This window comes from Meriones unguiculatus, chromosome 2 (assembly GCF_030254825.1).
Source record: "Meriones unguiculatus strain TT.TT164.6M chromosome 2, Bangor_MerUng_6.1, whole genome shotgun sequence".
In the NCBI taxonomy this organism is placed as follows: Eukaryota; Metazoa; Chordata; class Mammalia; order Rodentia; family Muridae; genus Meriones; species Meriones unguiculatus.
This window is the reverse complement of record NC_083350.1, coordinates 12,771,536-12,781,965: the sequence shown is the minus strand read 5'-3', so window position 1 is coordinate 12,781,965 and position 10,430 is coordinate 12,771,536.

The window sequence follows — 10,430 nt, the reverse complement described above, 5'->3', positions numbered from 1 at the left end:
TCAGACCTAGAAACAGCGGCTGGACACGGGACGCTCAACCAGCCCGCCCCTTTCGGGATTGGCCAGGGCCCACACGTCCCAGCCAATCACCGGCCACAGAAGTATTCTTTTTCGAGTCAATCAAGTTTACACTAAACGTTGGATCCAGAGCGTCTTCGCGATCCCCGTCAATCAAGAGGCTGAGAGGGTATGATTGGTAGAGCCCTTGGAGGCGGGCTTTGCGGTTATTCGGGTTCTCCTAATTCGTATTTGCCCTTGGTCTGGGCGGTTGTTGAGGTGGTTGTGGCCCAATGGCTATGCTTTGATGCCCCTCGTGATAGGGCAAAGGTTTGGAGCTCTCCCACTTTTTCTTTGAAATCGTGTCCCAGACCGGGAAGTTACCAACACTATGGCTGCCAGGGCCTTTCAGGAAGACAGGCCTCGCACCAAGCTTTCCCTTCTCCGACTGCCTTTGCATCGGCCCAGTTTACGCCAGGAGTGGACACACGTGTGTTCTAGGATTTCCTCGGTTTTCTTAATATATTAATTCATTTATGACTTCAGTGTCTTACCTCTTTATTTTTTCTTCTCCTTTCCCTTTCCTCTCTTCTTTTTATTTAAAGAAGGTATTGTAGTAGAACATTTTTAAAAAGATGTTTTATTTTGTTGGGGGATGGTGTGCCCACGCAGGCCAGAAGAGGGCATCGGATACCCCGGAGATGGAGCCACAAGCAGTTGTGAGCCACCATGTGAGTGCTGGGTCCTGACAGCAAGAAGTGCTCTTCGCCGAGTAGTCCTCTTTCCAGCCCCACTTCTTTCTTGCTTCCAGTTTTCTGAGACAGGGTCCCATCGTGCCGCACTGCTGGCCCGGAACTTGCATGACACCGGGCAACAGCAGGGTAACAGGGAACGGTTTTCATGAGGATCCAATATTGATGGTGTCACAATATCAAGAGATCTCAAACTAGAGCAAGGACTCATCGCAACATTTGCAAGTAAAGATGTGTGGACAGAGCGATGTGCTGTGGGACACACTGTCTACAACAGCTTCCATGACGAAATGTTTTTTATGCTTTGGTTTTGTTGTTTGCTTGCTTGCTTGTGTTTTTTGGGAGGGGTTGTAAAGGCAAAGGGCATCTGGATATGGAGGATAGGGAGATGAGCAGGACTGGGGTGCATGATGTGAAACTCACAATGAATAAAAAGTTTTAAAAAAAGATTAGTTGAAACATTACATCAGTAAAATGGTCTTTTCAGATTGTAAACATACTGTGATGTGAAACTCACAATGAATAAAAAGTTTTAAAAAAAGATTAGTTGAAACATTACATCAGTAAAATGGTCTTTTCAGATTGTAAACATACTGTCATCTAAGGATGAAGTAAAACAGAATGATCTGAATAATCCTATTTGCAATTTTTTTTAAGGTTATTTGGGCCTTGGGATGGGCTCAATGGTAGAGTTGAAATTTGCTATGCCTTTGACATCAGCACCAAAAAAAATTTAATTATTATAAAATGCTCTCTCAAATAAAAATAAACAAAAACAACAAATGTATGTGTTCTATAAGCATTGACATTTCTTTCTCTATTCCCTCCTTGGTTTTGTTTTATTTTGTTGTTAGATTAGGTTAGCCTAGAACTTGGAGCAATCCTCCTGTCTCGACCTCCCAAATGCTACAACACCATGCTTGGCTTTACTGGCTTTTCCCCATTGTGTCATTTGATATACATGGGACAGAACACAAACCTGCCATTTGTTTCATGAGTCATATTAATTTACAGTACTGAAAAACTGCAGCCCATCATCACTTCAAAAGGACAGCTATTAGGCTAGGTATGGTAGCACATGCCTTTAATTCCAGAACTCTGTAGGCCAAGACAGGTGGATTTTGAGGCCACGTGGTCTACATAGTGAGCCCCAGGACAGCCAGAGCCATGTAGTGAGACCTGTCTCAAAATTAAATATATGAAAGAAAGAGAGAGAGAGAAAGAAAGGAAAGAAAAAAGACAGACAGACAGAAAGAAAGAAAGAAAAGAAAAAATGCTATTGTACTTCTTTTGGTTATAAAAAGGGTATTTTAAAAAGGATTTTATTTTATGCATGTGAACCACATCCATACCTATTCATGTGGATGGCTCACATTGTCTGTAACTCCAGTTTTTAGGGGATCTGACAATCTCTTCTTTCTCAGTGGGTAGTATAATTCATATCACATACATCCAAACAAAACATATACATAAAATAAAAATAAGTAAATCCCTTAAAAAAATCATCCACAGTCTAGCCACTCTATATCCACTTGGGATTTTGTGGAGGCCATGTTTGATTATGTCACGATACCTTCTTCAGAGCCTCCCAGGGAAAGCAAGGAGGTGGTGTTTTCATGCTGGACAGGAACTATACCTGTCTAACTGAAAACCTTGTGGCAGTCAACTACAAACCATCTCTAAACAGAAATTAGTAAAAACTGGCCTTGACGATGCTAAAAAGAACTTTGGAAACTGCCAACTGTGTGTCGTTGGGAAGAAAGACTGCCTTTGGACTTGCTGTATTGATACACCTCTCTTTGCCAATAGCTGTGGATGTGCAAGTGTAGCTCTTAAATGGATCCAATCCATGAGGTGAAATCCACTTGCTGCTTTTAACACTACTGTGTTCTCTTCCTTCTCTAACTTACCCTTTCCTCCTTTTTTCCCCTTCCTTCTTAGTTTCCTTCCTTCCTTTTTTTAAAAAACATTCTTACATAGCCAAACCGACCTCTAATTTGAGATCTAGCAAAAGACTGTGGTATGCAGTTCGGGAGACCCCAAAAGACCACTGACCACACCAGGAGTCAGAAATTGTCTGCAAAAGCAAAGAGCCTTTATTTTGGGCTTAAGTTTAGACTCCCAGCATGAACTGGCACAGCAGTCAGAGGCCAGGAGCCTCTAGCCTAGAAAGAAGCTGATTTTTACAGGGCTTTTAGCAAGGGGAAGGAACTTCCAGTCTTGGCAGTTATGTGACTGGGTGAGATTTAGCAAGAGCAGGCTTGTTACATACTGATTGGCTAAAGGCAAGTTGGAGTAACTATTTTGGCAACCATAAGGAAAACAATTGTTTTAGCAACCACAAGGACAACAGTCATTTTGATCTGTTTCCTGATTGACTGATGTCAGGGTGGGCACATTGTGTCTTCTAGAATGTCATGGTTTCCTGCAAATACAAACAGGTTTTTTTTCAGGTTCTGGGGGTGAGAGCTAGGTCAATTACAAGTTAAAGGCTAGTACCAAAATGGAGTCTGTTGTGCTCAGATTCTTCAAGACAACCTTGAACTCCCAATCCTACCTCCACCTCTTAAGAGCTAGGCTTGCAGGTGTGAGTCACCATACCTCACACATTACATAAATAAGATGTGCCATATTCTTATTTATCCTAAACCACAGAACAGATAGAGGTAGGGCTTCAGAGCTCTTGTCTAAAGTGATACAGGGTCAGGGTTGGACTCCTGTCATTGCTCTATTGTAGGAAGCATACAGGAGCAGTTCAAGCCCTGTTTTCTTAGGTAAAATGTGCAGCTTTCAAGGATTAGATGGAACCAGGTAAGAGTACAGTTTCGTTAAAGATTGGTTTTAAGCTGAGTGTGCTGGTGCATGCTTTTAATCCCACCACATGCAAAACAGAGGCTGGTGGATCTCTGTTGCTTTGAGGCCATTGAGACCATCCTAGTTCACAAACCAGGCCGGTGAGACTGTCTCAAAAAACAGCAGCAACAAAACAAAAATTGATTTAGGATGGCCATGGCCATGGTGCTGTGCACATTTAACTCTGGCACTCAAGAAACAAAAGCAGGCAGTTCTGTGAGCTCAGGGCCAGCCTAGTCTACATAGCAAATTCCAGTTAAACAGTTGTCTCTGAAATTTTTATTCTTATTTAATTTTTTTAGAATAATTCATCAGCAAAACAAACCTTGCTATATTAGCTTTTAAAGCGAAGGCTAGCCTGGGGATGTAGTTTGGAATAAAATTGCTATCAGGCACAGCATGTACTATGCTGGCTTCAATTCCCATGACTGAAAAAAAGGGGCTGGACTAGCCACACATGATGGTTTTTATTTATAATCCTAGCACCACCAGAGAAAGGCTGAATCTTGAATCCAAGGCCAGTCTGTACTAAATAGTAAAAAAACAAAAACAGACACTGAGAGTGGTGTGGCACACGCCTTTATTCCCAGCACTTAGGAGGCACAGACAGGTGGATCTCTGTGAGTTTGAAGCCAGCCTGGTCTACAGAGTTTCAGAACAACCAGGACTACACAGAGAAACCCTGCCTTGAAAAAACAAACAAACCAAAAAGCATATACATTATTTTTTCTGTCTTGTTTTGTTTGTCCACTTTTCCAAGTCCTGACTCAGAAAAGCACTACTTTCCCTTCCCTTCCCCTTCTCTGTCTTGTTTTGTTTTTTGAGACAAGGTCTCACTATGTAGCTTTGGCTGGCTGGCCTGAAACTCACTATGTAGACTAGCCTGGCATGAACTCCCAGTGATCCACCTGCCTATGCTGCTTCTGCTATCTCTGCCTCCCCAGTGCTGGCATTCAAGACTGGTGCCTCTGTGCTCAACCTTCTGCCTTATTATAGATGCTTTCCTAATACTCTGGACTTCTCTATTTCTTTAAAACTCTCCTCACTGCCACGTGTGTTTGTCCACCACGTTGCTGGCCTCCGTGTCAGTTTAACTCAAACTGTGTGGCTTTTTTTTCTCTTTCTCTTCTCTGTCTTCCTCTTCTGGGCTGCTTGCCTGACCTGGCGTTTTTCATTAAACTGATAATAAAATTGTCCTCAAACTTAAAAAAAAGTCTGTTTACCAGAAGGAATGTCTGGGTGGTTATTTGGATCATTATGCCAGAAAATACAACACAATTCAAAAAGGGCTGTGACCAGAGAAGCTTCAACAGCTGTTCCTTTCACTCAAAAGTGCCCTGCCATTAGTGTGACTCATTTTAGCTGGGTAGCTCTCAGCCCAAACTTGGAGGACTAAAATGTTTCCCTCCTGGCTGACGATGGGCTCTTCCTCCAAATGAATCAGCCCTGGCTATAGTGTATGATCTCATAATAGAAATAGGTCTGCAAGAGCCTATGGGAGGAAGAGCAACTCTGATGTGCCCCCCCCCAACCTAAAAGTATCTGGCTCTAATGCTTGGGATTGCCCAGTACCTAATTTTCAGTGGATGTTAGACATTGAAGTTAGTATATTCCTTGTTATTTTCAAACTTCATGTTTGAGTAAACCATATACTGCTAAATGACCTTTTTTTCCTTTTCCTTTCCCTTCCTCCCTCCTTACATCTGTCTTGAGTTCCAGATGGAACCCATGCCCTATGGATTCTCCCCTTTTAAGTGAAAATAAAGCATCCATTTATCCATTGAGAGAGCCTGGCTAAATAAACCTGACCAACTCCATGACAGGCTTCATTTTCTTGCTAGACAGAACAAGCCTAAGAGTTACAGGAGAAAAAAAAACAAAAAACAGAAAAGGAGCAACCAATCAGAAACAGCCAAGACACCTGGCCTGGGGAAGATAGGATTGCTTAACTACCAGTTAAGCTGTCCAGAGTCTCAGAGCCTCCACAGGCACTGGCCAATCATAATTGAGCTCATGTAGCCTCCATAGGCACCTACCAGTCCTGATTAGAGTGATGTAGCCTCCATAGATACCAGCCAATCCCAGTCAGAGTCAGGTAGCTTCTATGGGCACCAGTCAATCAGGGTCACCAATCCCAATCAAGGTCATGTATCCATGGCAGGAATTCCCCTTTCTGGCTTTAAACCTTCGACCTCCCCTTAGGGTTGCTGCCATTTTGAAGGTGGTGATCCTAGCATTCTGGAATTCTCTGCAGAATAAACGCTCTTCGCTTTTACGTATTACTCCGGGTCTGGGTCTTCCTTCAGCCATTGCTGAAGCCTAACACCATTCATTTAGGAAAGATTTATTTCATACCTCTTTTGAACCAAAGAGACAAAGAGACTTGGGCAAAGTCTGCCTTCAAGAAACTTGTTTTGAAATCGGACTGCAGTAGCTTATACTTTAGTAAAGCTGGAAAAACATATTAGACTGATGCCAGTGGTCACTGATTTTACCCTTTATTCCATGGCAACATATTGATGAATATGATGTATTCCCATAAGTAAACTTGATTGAAAGGTGATTTGTGGTGTCTGTGAATCTCAACCACCAGAGAGAGGGTGACAATTGTCTTTTATGGAAGATCAGACTTTCATCCATGTGGTAGGAGCTGACTTTATTTAACTCAGTTCTGGTTAATGGAAGTCACTGATTTCTTGCTGCTAAGTGCAAGGGAGATTTTGTTGTTGTTCTACAATTCAGGAAATCTTGTAATAGCTCAGGCTTGAACTTTCCAGGCATCCAAATTTCTGGTGTGCACACAGGCTATTAGCTTAGAATTTCCCTGTTTTCCACAGCATACAATCCCCATTGACAATATTTCTTCTCCATTGACCAAAATCTTGAGTATCCACTCAAGGATACTCCACATACCATTCTCACCGTCAGGACTTCCTCCCACACTCTAATCTGGGAAAGTACAGAGCAGCTCATCCAATATAAAAACATACTGGGCCTCAATCAGGGGAATAGGTCTGATCCACTTTTCTTTCCTTTCAGAAGTTCCCCATAATGCATGCTCCATCCAATATGACTTCCATTTTCCAAGGGCACATAACTGAATGGGCAAGGAAAGGTAGAAATTCTGGTATCTGAGCTTCAGCCTCAGTGTACTAATCACTTTGTATGTGTTCACCTGCTCTGACTGGTACATAACTTGCAGGTGGAACATAAGATTCACCTTATTTGTAGTGAAAACAAGTAAGAAGTCTTATTGCTGGACAAGTGAATCAACAATAGATAAATAAGCTGGCCATGGTAGCACACACTTTTAATCTCAGCACTTGGGAAGAAGAGGAAGGTGGATCTGAGTTTGAGGCCTGCCTGGTCTACAAAGGAAGTTCCAAGACAGTGAGAGCTACAGAGAAAAATCTGTCTCGAAAAACAAAACAAGCTGGCCTTGGTGGCCCACACCTGTAATCCTAGTACCTTGGAAGGCAGGAGGTAGGTGGATCTCTGTGATGCCAAGGCCATCATGGTCTATGAAGGGAGTCTAGGATAGCCAAAGCTACACAGAGAAACCCCCTCTCGAAAAAAAACAAAACAAAAGATAAATGAGATAACACTGTGCAGCATTCCTGTAGATGGAAAAGTTAATAACATGGGAAACACTAGAAGACAGCTATCCTCACTCAGAGATGTGCATCCCAAAAAGGCCTCAGGAAAAGTGGAAAACAGGTATGTTCCCATCAGATCCTCCCATACTTGATCGAGGAAACCTGATCCAAGAGGAAGAGTTGAGACCAGGGAAAACTTCTCTCTCAAAGTGAGTAGGAATGATGCCCTGAGAAATTCCTGGGCTACTGGAGCAGCAAAGCAGGAGTCAGGGTAGGAGAGGGAGCATGGAGGGTCATGAACAGGAAGTTGTAGGAGTTGAGAAAGGAAAAAGGAAGCCTAGTACCTTTCATATAACCGTTCTAGTTCAGAATTCACCATGGAAACCACAGCTTTGTTTCTGAAGCTGGGCCTCAAGGAGTATGGCTAGTTTATAGGGACATTAAGCCCCATGTGCCTCCTAATTCAGGAGTGAATGACAACCACTCCACTTGGATAGATTACTGCTTTAAAAAGATTTTTTTAATGTTGTCATTTTTATATTATACATATGAATATTTTGCCTGCACGAACTTTTCAAATACACTGGTAGAAACATCAGGTAGGCAAGTAACAGCCAAGCAGAGAAACCCCTGCAGTGGGCCTCAGAGACCACTGGTGATGCTATTACCTGAGCTAACACAGTCCAAAGGTATCACCGGATAGTCACAGGATGTTAAGCTCTAGACCTTCAATATCCCAACCTTTCCACAATCATTGATGTGCAAGACTAATCAGTGCTGGGGACTGAACTCAGATGGTCAGGTTTAGTGGCAAGCACCTTAGCCTGCAGACCATCTAGATGGCCCTATTATTGTTTCAAAACTATTTATTCTTTGTCTTATGTGTTATTTTGTTTTTATCATTTCACTCTTTAGCTGTACATTTTCTCCTAAAAGCAGATTTATCCTATTATGTTACTGAAGCTATGCCATAATTCTGTCTTGGAGAAGGTTCTAGAATCTAGGTTTTAAAACTCATAATCTCCATTTTTAAAAATTGTCTGCTTGAAACAGGGCCTTACTCAGCAGGTTAGGCTAGCTTGGTATTTACCTTCTGTCTTATTCACTTTTCTACTGCTGTGATTAAACACCACAACTACAGTAATGGATAGGTTTAACTCATGGTTCTAGAGGGATAAGAATCCATTACCATTACAGTAACAGCTGGAGGTAAGAATTGAGGGCTCACACCTCTGTTGTTTTAAAACCAAAATCCCAATCATTCCATTTTAACAATGAAGACATGGGAGCCAGATGCTCCACTGAAAACTTGCTAGCTCCATGCTGTCTTAAATATCCTCAACTCAATGTCCCTCCTTTCTGTTTTTGACCTGTCATCTGGTGGCTTGCTCTAACTCTTGACCTATGGTTGACTTTATTTTGCTCTTGGATTAAAGGTGTGTACTAGGGCTGAGCCACACCATAACTAGAAACAGGTTTTTCTACTATACAATCTCTGTGTTCACAGTGTGAACAAATATCCTGCAACATACTTTAAAACACAGTCAGGAAGCAGAAAGCAAACTAGGAATGCTACATGTTTTTTGAAAGCTAAAAGCCCCCTGCTGCCCAAATCCCACACTCCTGGGACATACTTCCTATAGCCAATCACTTGCCAATCTGAGGACTCCTAGACAGCTTCTGCTCCATCAGTCTGTCCTCATGCCCACATGCTCATCGTTCTCATCATCCATTTTGCCCTACTGAGTTTCCTTGCTCTCCAGCTTCCTCTCCTCTTCCCTGTCCTAATGATATCTCAACCTCAAGCCTAGAAACCTAAACTCTGACTACTCCTGCCCAGTCACAGCCTTCAGCATCTTTATTCGCCAGTCAGAGATAATGGGAGAACGTTTTTTTCTTCTTATTATTATGTATACAATGTTCTGCCTGAATGTGTACCTGCATGCAGAAGAGGGCACCAGATCTAATTACAGATGGTTAGGAGCCACCATGTGGTTGCTTGGAAATGAACTCAGAACCTCTGGAAGAGGTCCCAGTGCTCTTAACCTCTGAGACACCTCTCCAACCCAGGGAACATTCTTTATATCATATGAGTATAGAAGATGGTGCAACATTCATAACAATGCCTATGGCAGGACAGTAACCAGATCTCAGGGCACTGAAATCAGCATTTGAAAACACAGTGACCAAAACCCTCCAAGAAGGCCACACCTCCTAAATCTACTTCAACAGTACCATCAACTGGAAAACTGACTGATTCAACCTGGCTTCTCTCAGATTCTGACTGCATTGCTCTGCTTGTCTTCAAACTAACTCTAGCAATCTGTTCTAATATTCTGGCTCCTTTTCATGCTCTGGCTTGTTCTGTCTTTACCTGCCTAGCTTGTTCTCTTTTCAGCCTGTCTCTGTAAAACTCTCCCAGTTAAACTGCCTCTGAATTCCACAAACTAAGCTGATACAAACTCAACTCCCCTGCACTACCTCTCAACTCACTGACTCAACTGAATTGATTGGAACTCAGAGATCTGCATGTCTCTGTCTCCTGAGGGGCAAGTACCAGTATGCTTGGATCTAAGCTTTTCTTTACCTGAAACTTCCTTTATACCAGGCTGGCCTCAAACTCAGAGATCTGCTTGCTTCTGACTCCTGGGGTTAAAGGCATTCCATCTTGATCCCACAGACCTAGTGTTATACCCAGTTCGAGAGCCCCCAAAAGATCTACAGGAATCGACTCTGTTGCAAAACACATGAGGGTCTTTTTATTGTAAATTACAAGCTGCAGCTTGGGCCCACAACACCCACCGCCGAAGCGGTGGGAGCTGAGCGCGCTGCTCCCTGGTTAGTTGCGTGATATATAGATTTTGGTCCCTCCCAGCATACCCAGTTCCTGCCTGGCAAGCATCTATTGGTAAAAATGCTACATTTTGAATTGATTGGCTATAGGAAGGTCCCAGACCATAATGACCTGGTGTCCCTCCCTAGGGGGATGGGCCAGTTTCCTAGCAACTGTTATCTCTAGTAGGTGGGGAAAGAACGCAGTAAGGTGGTCCTTCCCCTCAGGGCATTACTAGACTTCTCCACCCACATAGTTCAGGCCTTAATAATAGTTGCTAATTTTTAATCTTTTTGGTCTCTCACTAGGTCTTTTGATGTGACTTTTTGCTAGAGCAGCCATGTACTGAATTAACATCCTTCTACAGACATGGAGATACACAATTCGGAGTTTGCCCTG